The following is an 11,519-nucleotide window of genomic DNA, read 5'->3' on the forward strand; positions in this document are numbered from 1 at the left end:
CCTGGTATTGGTCTATAAAATAGCAGAGTATTGTTCTGAAGGTACATTAACACATCACACTACTGGAACCAGCTTTAAGCAGCGTATACGTACCAAGTGTTGCAAACAAGCATGGCTCCTAAACAGATGTACGCTGCGAAATGTTAATTATGTCACTGAGTCAAGGTGTCATGTTGAGGAGTGCTCATAGGGAGATTTAAGGCATTGGTGGGCCACAGGCAGCCATCTCCTCAGTGCAGAGGGAGTGGATCATAGCTTCTTCCCACTCCGTCCGCTGCCTAATGACCGTGCTAATCCCTAGTTCCTAGTGTGAGGAGCGGGACACTTAATCAGCATAACGACATTAAGAAGCTGATTGGAGGGGGTGTGAAGAAGTACCTACCCACAGCTGCTATGTCCTTGCATAGATCACTAGATCTATATCCTGTGCATATATTACTTTCCCATCACTGATTTAGGGGGAAGAGATTGTCAGAGAAACATTATGAGGCAGCACAAAATAACTGGCGCAATATTCTCTAGGTATCAAATACATCTGCCAGGTCTGGGGTGACAACACCGCTCCGGACAATGACGGAAGGTAGAACTCTCTCGATTGAGATGGAATTTGGAAACTACTTTGGGTAGAAAAAGCTGAACCGGCTTCAAGACGATCTTGTCTTAGTGGACAATAAGAAGATAGTTACTTCATGTACAAGTTTTATAATTTCCCAATCCTGCGTGTAGACGTCATCGCTATTTAAAGGACTTTTTTTAATGTTGGATCCGGGTTTGAAGCTGGAGAGAGGGCTCAAAGGGGACGCTTGTTAATGCCCGTAATACTTAAAAGTAAATAACAGACAGGCACTGAGTCCTTATATTGTGGTTTGATTCTCTTGAGATCCTGAAATAATCTACTAATGAGATGTATGGTGGCCAAGTGCTTCCCTAGTAATGCCGACACCTGAACGTTCAGCGAGCTATTGCCAAGTCCCATCTCTAAACCTTCTTGGAGAAACTCCAGAAATTGTGGGAGTACGTGGCTCAAAAAATGTTACACTTGGCGTTCATACAACAGATAGAATCCCTGCAAAATATCCTGTAGTACACTGCAGAGGTAGTTTTCTTCCTTGTGACCATCAAGGTTTGTACAACCTTGTGTGATAGCCCTGAGGATTTAAGCACTTTTCACTCAACCTCCACGCCGTCCAAGCTCCTGGACTGGTATGTTGCATGGGACAATACAATAGGAGGCCCTAAAACACTGATAGCTGCCATGATTTGTCCACCAACAGGTGGATTATTTGTGGAAACCAGGCTTGCGGGTTTGTAAGCAGTGTCTGTATACTTAGGTAGGCTTCTAGCACTTTCGCCTCACTATGCAGAATTTGAGCAGGCGTCCCAGCGTCGGTGTGTCCTCGGCGCACCTGTGATCCCTGTGCGAGGTGCAGAGTAGCACGGCAGTGATAGCGTTTGTTTGCTGAGCACTTTTAAATCCTCCTCTTTTTCCCTTAAGGAATGTGGATGACGCGAGCTCCCTGCTGCTTAATCCGCACCTGTGGCAGGGCGTTTATTAGGACTCGTGTACGCACACACGCAACAAGCAGCTCTCACCATGCTGTCTGCAGCTGGAACAAGCACCACCCGGGCTTCAGCGGGAGAGAGGCACAGACAACTCCCGTGGAAAAAACAAAAAGGTAGTCAGCTAAGTCCCCTTCTACCGTACAGAAAAATAGTGACAGCTACCTCTGCTAAGGTTGGACAGAAAAAGGCTACCTGGGGAGCAAAGGAGGCGCTATTTATGGTCCTCCCACAGGTAGAGATTTCTGTCCTCTCTAAGTCGGAGGGTGGAACTTAACCCATTGTTGACCACTGCTATGGGACAACCAGGAAATTCCCTCAATAGGGAAAATTGCACAATTTTGATCCATATCCACATTAAACAACTTCATATCAAATCAAAATATTTTGCTGTTCAGACGCCTATTCTCGTTGCCATCCAAAAATCTCCACAGCTGTGGTGTGACCTTTTCCATAGAGCACAGATCAACAAGCAGGACTCCTTCCACTTCTGCACAATTTCCTGTTTTCTGGAAACGCCTCTCGAATGATAGACAATAGAAATTAAATCGCTATACAATGATCTGTTAGAAAAAAATGTATCCTTAATTGTATGTGTTTATGGATACCATGCCAACAAGGGTTAATTTACAAAATATATTTTTACATTCCACAAAATATATTGCTGCTTAAAAAAAAAAAAAAAAAAGGAAGATTAATCGTTTTTAATTATCTTATAATTGCGGTACTTTAATTTCCTCTTGGGGGAATTTATTATCAACTGTCTGATAGATAACTTCACATTAGAGAAGACCAGAGAGGAAAATAAAAGCCATTTTGCACTACCATTCAAAAGATAATTTAAAGTTATTAGAAAATATTGCAAGGTTAAGGTGATTTTGCTGAACAAAAGACTGCACATAATCGAAGAGGCGGGTGCTTACATTTTAACGTTGCCAAGATATTGTAATTAACTTCAATAATTTCTTTTGCCTACAGAGTTCACGACATGTTCTCATAAGGATGTTCTAATCACATTGTACATTACACAGCAGCAGCATAAGAAAATCTTCTCAATGCGCTCATCCATTGGCAGGTAATTATGGAGGCACCCTTACAGGAAGAGTGTATGTATATGAGGATTCACATAGGCTAAGGGATGTGTGTGCTCATGTGAGACAGTGTCCACGTACAAACCTAATTGCGTTCTCTTTTTTCCCCCCTCTTCCTCCAGTCACTGCCTCCCCCAATCCTCCATGCGCACCACATGGCCTCTTTGCATTCACATGGGAGAAGGTGTGTCTCAGTGAGTAAAGACACTGACTGGCACAGAGTTTGAAGCAGGGGAACCTGGTTCAATTCTCGGTGTCGGCTCCTTGTGACCTTGTGCAAGTCACTTTATCTCCTTGTGTCTCGGGCACCAAAAACATAGATTGTAAGCTCTACGGGGCAGGGACTGTGCCTGCAAAATGTCTCTGTAAAGCGCTACGTAAAACTAGCAGCGCTATACAAGAACATGCTATTATTATATCCATACCCCCGCCCCCCTCTGTATCCCCTCCCCAACCCCCCCCAACAAACCCAATGCGGACCATCACACACCGCTGGTACAGCATGTTACCAAGGTGTATAGGATAGATGCCAGGCGGCCCTTATATACTGGCTTGTCTCTTATTTCAGCGACTTGTCCCGTTGTCCCAGAAAGGACTGTCAAGGCGCATAATTGTTCCGTATTTTAGCGGCTTGACGTGAAGTGCCTGAATGTAAACTTACAGCTCAAAATTAAGAAAATCCACAGCACTCGCCTTAGATTTCAGTAAAAAAAATGACAAGTGTATTTGATCAGATGCAAAAAATGGGCGACATTTTGGATCTACATAGCCCTTTGAGACACACACACGCTTGCGTGAGTTAGTATCTATGTGTCGGTGCAAGTGGCTGTGTGTAGTGGAGAGGGAATATGGATGCGATTGTGTTACTATGCACAGGTGTGTACAAGTTGTGGTAATAGTGGTATTCTTGAGCAAGTGCATGTAGGTACATTGTGCCTCTGCGGGAGTGTGTGTAAAGGGGGTGGGGATACCATCTTTCAGCGCCATCGTGTTTACGGATGTGGGTAGGAGTATTATTCCGCATGTAGCCAAGTAGATCTGTGTTTGCGTATGGAAGACATTTTCTCGGTGACCATGTGCAACAATTTGAAAGTTGAAGGCAAAATACCTTGAGAAATTACACAATATAACAGGAGTGAGTGGCCAACTCCAGTCCTCAAGGGCTACCAACAGGTCAGTTTTTCAGGATATCCCTGCTTCAGCACAGGTGGTGCAGTCTTTAACTGAGCCACCTATGCTGAAGCAGGGATATCCTTAAAACCTGACCTGTTGGTGGCCATAGAGGACTGGAGTTCCTCAGAAGTGTCATGCACGTTACTAACAAAAGCCACGTGATTAATCCCCTTATTCAGTGATCAACCCCCAGCAATGCACAAACTGTACTTTATATATTAATATTAAATAGAATCCAGAAAATGTACAACTCTAATATTCTGACTTTGTAGAGAAAAGCCCTTCCACAATTTAGTTAGTGACCCTTAAACATGGGCAGCATTTAGCTACAAACATTGAGCAGGGATAATACTTTTGAAATGTTGAATTTTACATGGCAAACCGGACAGTATAAAATAATAGTGTGTGCTAGGACGACATGCAGTGTGATCATTAAGCACGGAGAGAGGAGGCTACATAAAAAACAAGTGCCTGCAGGCTGGAGAAACGTACACCTGTACCATGCAGCAGTGTATGTTCCTGGAGTGAAATGAAACGTCCTATATAGGCTTTGTTGCAGTGTTTCTCATGAAAAACACCAGCTGTTGGCAGCACGAAGAGTTTGTGTGGGAGATTCTGGTGACGAGATGAGAAAGACATATGGGCCTTTTTGATTTTACTAGCATCTTTGCCTAATTAAAATTCCCAATTTCTTGTTGCACTACAAGAATAATCCAGCGTTTCGGGGTGTCTTCATTAAAACCAAAGCTTACCCTTTCATTTGCAGCTCCCCAAACTACATACTGTAGGAGTCATGGTGGGCTAGAACAAGGTGGGCAAGAGCAAAGTAGTGGCTGGCACCTGGCCTCCTTTCGGTATGCCAGGTTGGAATGCATAGGTTCCAACACAACTGAAACAAGTCGCACTCTGTGCTCGGCACTGTGAAGAGCTGTACAATAAGGAAGGCCAAGTGTTTTTATTTATAAAGAGCACATTGCACTCGCCATGAATACCTTTACCAAAGTACGTCTTCAAAAACAAACACAAAAAAAAGCAGTAGCAAAGACAAGCCTGCGGTGTTCGCATGCCACCACAGTGCAATTTGCACTGTTCACCAATTTAACAAATTAACCATCCTAAACACAAAAAAAACATTCGTTTTGCTAGCTTCCTACAGTAGCATACTTGTACACAAGCTTTTGCTACATCACATCTATGGGGGGGAATCCACCTCATGTTGATCCATTAAGAGACCTGACAAGCTGTAAGAAATCTATACTGTACCAACTAATTATGGGTACTTTAAATTCTGGTGACCTGGAACTCAGGAAAGAAGGACCACAGTGCTCTGCCCAAGTTTCATTTAGTCACTTACCCTGGTCACAGGTGTTGGAGCTTTGGAATATTAGCAGTGTTAAGGGTTAAAGAGGACCTGCTATGTACTCTGTGTGGCGTGAGAAAAGGTTGAAGAGGAGTACAGGCATACCCCGGTTTAAGGACACTCACTTTAAGTACACTCGCGAGTAAGTACATCTCGCTCAATAGGAAAACAGCAGCTCGCGCATGCACCTGTCAGCACGTCCTGAACAGCAATACCGGCTCCCTACCTGTACCGAAGCTGTGCGCAAGCGGGGAGACTATAGAGCCTGTTACACATGCGTTATTTACATCAGTTATCCACGTATATGATGATTGCAGTACAGTACATGTATAGATAAGTAGGAAAAAGGCAGTGCTTCACTTTAAGTACATTTTCGCTTTACATACATGCTCCGGTCCCATTGCGTACGTTAATGCGGGGTATGCCTGTAGTTATGGCTGACAAAAATAAAATACAAGAAGAGGAATGTAACGTTATGCTATAGGGAATATAAAATATGTAATGCTTTTCCAATTAAAATTGAAAAGGACTACAGATAGATATACTTTATTATTTATAAAAATGTTTTACCAGGAAGTAATATATTGAGCGTTACCGCCCGTTTTCAAGTATGTCCTGGTTAGACATGGTTACAAATACACGGTTACATTAGGTAACCAGGGTTATACATTATCTATAATGACACTGCATGAACAGTTACAGGTAATATGTGTTATAGGCGTATGTAGCAGTTACAGACCAGATTACAATGTGAGACAGCTTTAGTTATGAAACAACTTAGACTGGTGGCGGCTGTCTCAGGTAGATTATTCCAGTTGTGGGGTGCACGGAAAGGAAAGGACGAGCGGCCGGATACTTTGTTGAACCTTGGGACCGTGAGCAGTCCTTTGGCATCAGATCTCAGGTGATAAGTGTTGTGTGTGGTAGAGGTGAGGACCTTGTTCAGATAGGGGGGTAGCTTGCCCAAGATGTAAAGACAGGCGAGATAAACTTTGCACCCAGACTCAAGTGATGGCCAATCTAGATCTTGGAGCATTTTGCAGTGATGTGTGTTGTAGTTACATTGGAGGACAAAGCAGCAAATTGAATTGTAGAGGGTGTCTAGTTTGCTAAAGTGGGTTTGAGGTGCTGTGCCATATACTATGTCTCCATAGTCTATAGTCGGTATTCGCATCTGCTGTGCGATACGCTTTCAGGTCAGCAGGCTTATAGAGGATTTGTTCCTATAAAGTACACCTAGTTTGGCATAGATTTTGGATGTCAGGGTCTCAATGTGCAGCCCAAATGTTAAATGGGAGTCAAGCCATGTGCCCAGATATTCGAAACTAGTGACAGGGGCTAGGATGGTGTTAAGAGTTTGTTTGATCTGAACCTCCATCATTGGTAGCTTTAGAAGTTAGACTGGATCCCAAATACCATTGTTATATTTTTGTCAGTGTTTAAAAACAGTTTGTTTCTGGAAATCCAGTTTGAGGCTCTAAAACAGCAGTGCGCAAAGGGGCGGGAGATTTTTCTGGGGGGGCATCTTCCAAAAGGCATTAAAATTAAATGCCGGGGTATCGCGTGAGGCCTCTGCAACGCTATTACTTACCTTGACTCTGCGGGCGTCACTCGTGTCCATGGCAACGCGGCATCAAATGACGCCGCGGGTTCATGTGACGTGACATCACACGTGTCAAATGACGCTGCGGGTCATGTGACGTCACATGACCCCGCGGTGTCATTTGACGCTGAATCAAGGGAAGGCAGAGGGGCGCAGCTGCAAAAGTTTTCACCCCCTGCTCTAAAAATCAGATTGAAGCACGTGTCGGAGAGGCTTGGGCTGTTAAAGCATGTTTCCCTAGTCTAGAGCACAGAAATTTGTTTAGCAAACTAGAGAAGAAAAATTGTCCATGAGCCAAAAAGCGCAGCACCGCGAACTAAACTAGTTGAAGAGGGTGAAATAAAAATGATTTATTCACATGTAGCAAAACACACTGGCATGTTTCGCTCATGTTTAGCAAAATAGTATGATCAACAGTATCAAAATCCTTTGCAAAATCTAGGAATATTGCACCAGCGAGTTGTCCCAGTTCCATTACACACTGGATCTCAGTGTTTGGGGTGAAAGCCAGATTGGAATTGGCTAGGGAAATTTGTCTTGGCATAGGAATCGCTTAATTGGGAGTGGACACATGTTTCCATGACTTTGGATAGTATTGGGAGAAGAGAGGTTGGCCTGTAGTTTGAGATAGGAGTTTTTGTCCCACTTTTGAAGATTGGGACAACTCTGGCAGTTTTCCAGGTCCTAGGGATATGGCCTGCTGACAGGATAGAGTTGACTATGGAAGCAATTGATTTGGCAATGGCTGGGGCACCAAGTCCTAGGAACTTTGATTACAACAGGTCAGGTCCACATTGACTGCTTAGTTTTAGTTTGAGGAGCGCTTGTGTAATCTCCTCTTCAGATACTGGGACAAATTGAAAATTGTGGGCAGTGTTGGGAGAGGGTGGGTCTATAGGGGTACTCCCAGGATGAGATTCATGTTTGTAGTTCGGGTTGTGTTTTCTAATAAATTAGTTGCACAACCCACAAAGTAATCATTGACTGTGTTTGCAATGTCAGGGTAATATCCTCAATGATATTACATGGTTTTTGATGTAACATACATACACTATGCCAAATTATCCAATTATCCTTGAATTTCAAAAGATGCAAATATTTACACAGTTCAAAAAACCCTACAGAAAAAATGTAAATCTCCAAAAATACTGTAATAAGACAGTTCAGTTTTTTCCAAACAACCTATTCTTACAAGTTCATCTTAAGGTGCCAAGATTGCATAATGCATATTTTAATTTCATCAGCTCTACGGAGATTCAACTAATTCAGTCCTGAGCTCGATCCTGGCTTTATTTTCCCATCAGATTTCTTATTTGTTTTGAGGCTTGTAACAGACAAACGGTTATCATTTTAGGTGTTTATTTGCATATTTTAGTCATGTAATTGGGTCACGCCACACCCCAATCACTGCAAGAGACGGGGCAGCGAGAGAAACCCTCCGGTAACGGTAGGAAAGCGGTTAGGTCTATTTTTATTCTTTTCCTTCTCAGCCTGTGGCCCTGTAAGTAATACAGTATTCCCCCCGGTGACATTTACTGCAGTCTGAGCTGCAGGGCACACGGGTTGCTCTTTATATTTACTCCTCTTACCCTTTTAGGGGCTATTTTTAAAATCTAATTCTTGTTTCAGGAAATATGAGCAGTTGAAATATTAAGTGTCCGGGATGTCAAAATGGATGCACCCCCGAGGTCAGTGAAGTCGGAAATTACCATGGCAACCTCACACAAGAGATTCATAAAATGATTATATTAATATACCAAAATAAACATTTTACTGAAAAACAAGGAGCAGAAAACTCTTAAGAGGCAAGAAAGTAGCACCCCAGGAATACACACACACACAGACACACACACACACACACACACACATTTCAGGATATCCCTGCTTCAGCACAGGTGGCTCAATCAGTGGCTCAGCCAATGACTGCACCATCTGTGCTGAAGCAGGGATATCCTGAAAACCTGACCTGTTGGTAGATCTTGAGGACTGGAGTTAATGTATAGGCTACTTGAGGGGCGTGCTTCTTTAAAGCTGCCTTGTATGTGTGGGAGGATCGCCCTACAATTACTGCACATCGCAAGTTGTGTTCCCTTTGAGGTCTCCATGTATCAATTCTTTAAGAGAAAGTGGGGCGACCACAATGGTGTGTGTATTGTCCTGTATTTTGGGGGTTCAATTTGAGCTTGTAGGTGTTCTGTATGTTTTGTCCTGCTGCCTGCCACAAGTCTACGTGTGTCGTGTGTCCCCTGATCACAGAGACTGGGTCTCATGCTTCACATTCAGTAATGAGCAGCGCATAAAACCAATATCTCCGGCAGTATTTTTGCTCATGAAATGAGGTGGGACAAAAAAAGAAATTGGTCTAATGAAAAAGGCAATATCTGCAAGCGACTAACCAGGGCAGGTTAAGATTATCTTACATCATCATGACGGGCACAACACTTTGCAACATGATAGATGCGTATCTTAACCCTCGTCTTCCAGTGAAGATCATACAGAAAGTATGCTCCACGGCAAACCCTTAAAGTTAGTTGAAGAAAGAAAAAAAATCAATAAACTACATTTCTAATAGGTTGCAAAATCCACCAAAATACATTTCTATGCTGCTTCATAAGTGCTAAATATAAAACAAATCCACACGGATACCAAATCATGTGGAAATAATGCGAGTATTTGCAACATCCTAAGAGGAGATATGCATGCCGTGGAAATCTTCTGTACAAGTCATACAGTAATTAGAACAATTATTTTTTGGTAATTTTAACTGCCATTATTAAATGACTAATTCTTCATCTAGTTGTCAAATAGTACAAACTAAATCTCAGGTTTATAGCTAAAGTTTAGTAACCAATAGAACCTGAATTCTTCCAGGAGAAAAATAATGTGCAACTTTAATGCATGATCTAACAGACGGACTGGGAGAGAATCTGACACTAGTTTGAATGACAGCTGCACAGGTATACATTGTCCAAGCATATACTGTATACCACACTATACCACACTGCATTTTTTACTCGTCGAGCTACAGTTTGTGCATACGGATGCCACATGTGAGAAACACAGCCCTGGTCACTATGCAGCTGGTGGCGTCTGTGCTTGTGCATGTAAATATTACAGATATATTCTAAGTGAGCCTTTTAATCCCTAACCCGCCAATAACTTCTGCATGCTACAGCTTGTCCTGTTGATGCCGTGCACCTGCAATTTATATGGTCACAAATGTGAATGCTGATAATTACTCACCCAAACTGCTTAATGCTGAACTGCTGTGACCAAGGCTGCCAAGCCCATCTCCATCTTAAGCCCCCGATTCTTAAAGATAAATCATATGCTCTCTGATATGATGACAAAAGGGCGAGCTGTGATCCTTCCTCCTTAATGACACATCCTCTAGCAGTGAGCGGGGAGACAGGCTGCAATCTCAGAGGAAGGCATGTGAGCATGCTCCATGTCTAATTTTAAACAGCCGTGCGCTTCATCTCTGCATGTGATGGCCTACTTCCAAACACACAGAGAGCCGCAAAGCCTCGCAAATCGTTAGCTGCAATAAACAAACTACACTTACCCAGGGGAATTCATTAGTTCATCTCATCTACCCAATTCTGTGAAATGGGGGCTGCTCCTGGCAAGTGAAAGGACTAACACTTCTTTGGGTTTGATTTAACACACCTGTTAACACCCTTACACCATGTACACACAGAGATTGTTATCCTATTGCACTGATTAAGAGCCCATGATGTATACTTCATTATGCATTTGCACAAGCAAACCCTTTGCAGTTGTCTGCACGCCCAATCTCTCACAATGAATGATTGGAACAGGTTGTGTTGAGCATTTAAAGGATTTCTTCTGGCATGGGGGGAAAAAAGCCAGAATAAATAAAATAGTATACAGATCCAGGTGATTGAGTGATAAATTCAGTCCCAGTAATGCCAACTCCTCTTATCCCAAGCCAAGTCCCTTTACCTCTGCCCCACAAAAGTGAAAACCCCAATAGCGGATCCTAAAAATAAACAGAATGGTCTTTTAACCCCTAGGGTGTCCACGACATAGAAGCTACATCATATGCCATTTGCCAGGGGAGATTTGGCCAGCTAACGAATGGAAGAGGATGCCGGCAATCAAAGGGTTAAACACATGTAACGGATTATTTATCTTTTGGCCTGTGTAAGGGGGAGTGTTTGTCAAGTGGTTCCTCTATCCACACATGTCCTTGTTAGAGAACTAAGATGAGGGGTGGAGGGAGAGTCTCGTCACTGTGTTCAATAAGAGTATGCACAGGCAATCACAAAAAAAAAGGGTGGGGGAGAGAATAAAAGGCACCCATTACATAGATGTAACCACAAACATGTCACTGCAATTAATACATGTCCAAAGGAGGGACTGCCCCTATAAAGTATTTGGGGAGGAGCTGTTCCCCTTTTAAAATACTCTATGAAGCACAGGTAATGTGCGTGTACATTTGACTATGAAACTAAAGTTGAAAAATTATACATTTATAAATATTTGAGGTCTGTAAACGTATATTTTACAACATTTAAAGTCAAGTTTAAAGGCTAAGAATTAGGGAGGGAAATATGGATATCCTACAGTATATCAGGGGATTCAAGAAGGCGGGCTGAAATAGGATTTAATAAATGATGAATGGAACAGTTGGCAAGGTTACCGAGGTGACATTTCCAAACGCTTCCTCTGGTTATAAGAAGTATAGTGTTCCTTTAATGTGGTCTGT

The 11,519-nt window shown here is 42.7% G+C and overlaps 1 protein-coding gene and 1 long non-coding RNA gene across 23 annotated transcripts in view; one reads left to right on the forward strand and one right to left on the reverse strand.

The window, feature by feature from the left end:
• Positions 1 to 11,519, reverse strand: part of PLEKHA5 (pleckstrin homology domain containing A5) — a 196,052-nt gene that overhangs the window by 105,305 nt on the left and 79,228 nt on the right. The window contains exon 1 of one of the 22 annotated variants that reach the window (XM_075602971.1): positions 10,031 to 10,220. The exons of the other annotated variants lie outside the window; for them this stretch is intronic. The gene's annotated coding sequence lies outside the window, so the exon portion shown is untranslated. Of the gene's footprint in view, positions 1 to 10,030; positions 10,221 to 11,519 lie in introns of those variants that run through there. 22 annotated transcript variants of the gene reach the window in all.
• LOC142494615 (uncharacterized) lies at positions 1,540 to 8,515 on the forward strand. The gene is made up of 3 exons (XR_012801564.1): positions 1,540 to 1,676; positions 2,539 to 2,635; positions 8,417 to 8,515. It is a non-coding gene; the product is annotated as an uncharacterized LOC142494615 (long non-coding RNA).

The sequence above is a fragment of the Ascaphus truei genome, chromosome 5 (genome assembly GCF_040206685.1).
Source record: "Ascaphus truei isolate aAscTru1 chromosome 5, aAscTru1.hap1, whole genome shotgun sequence".
Lineage (NCBI taxonomy): Eukaryota > Metazoa > Chordata > Amphibia > Anura > Ascaphidae > Ascaphus > Ascaphus truei.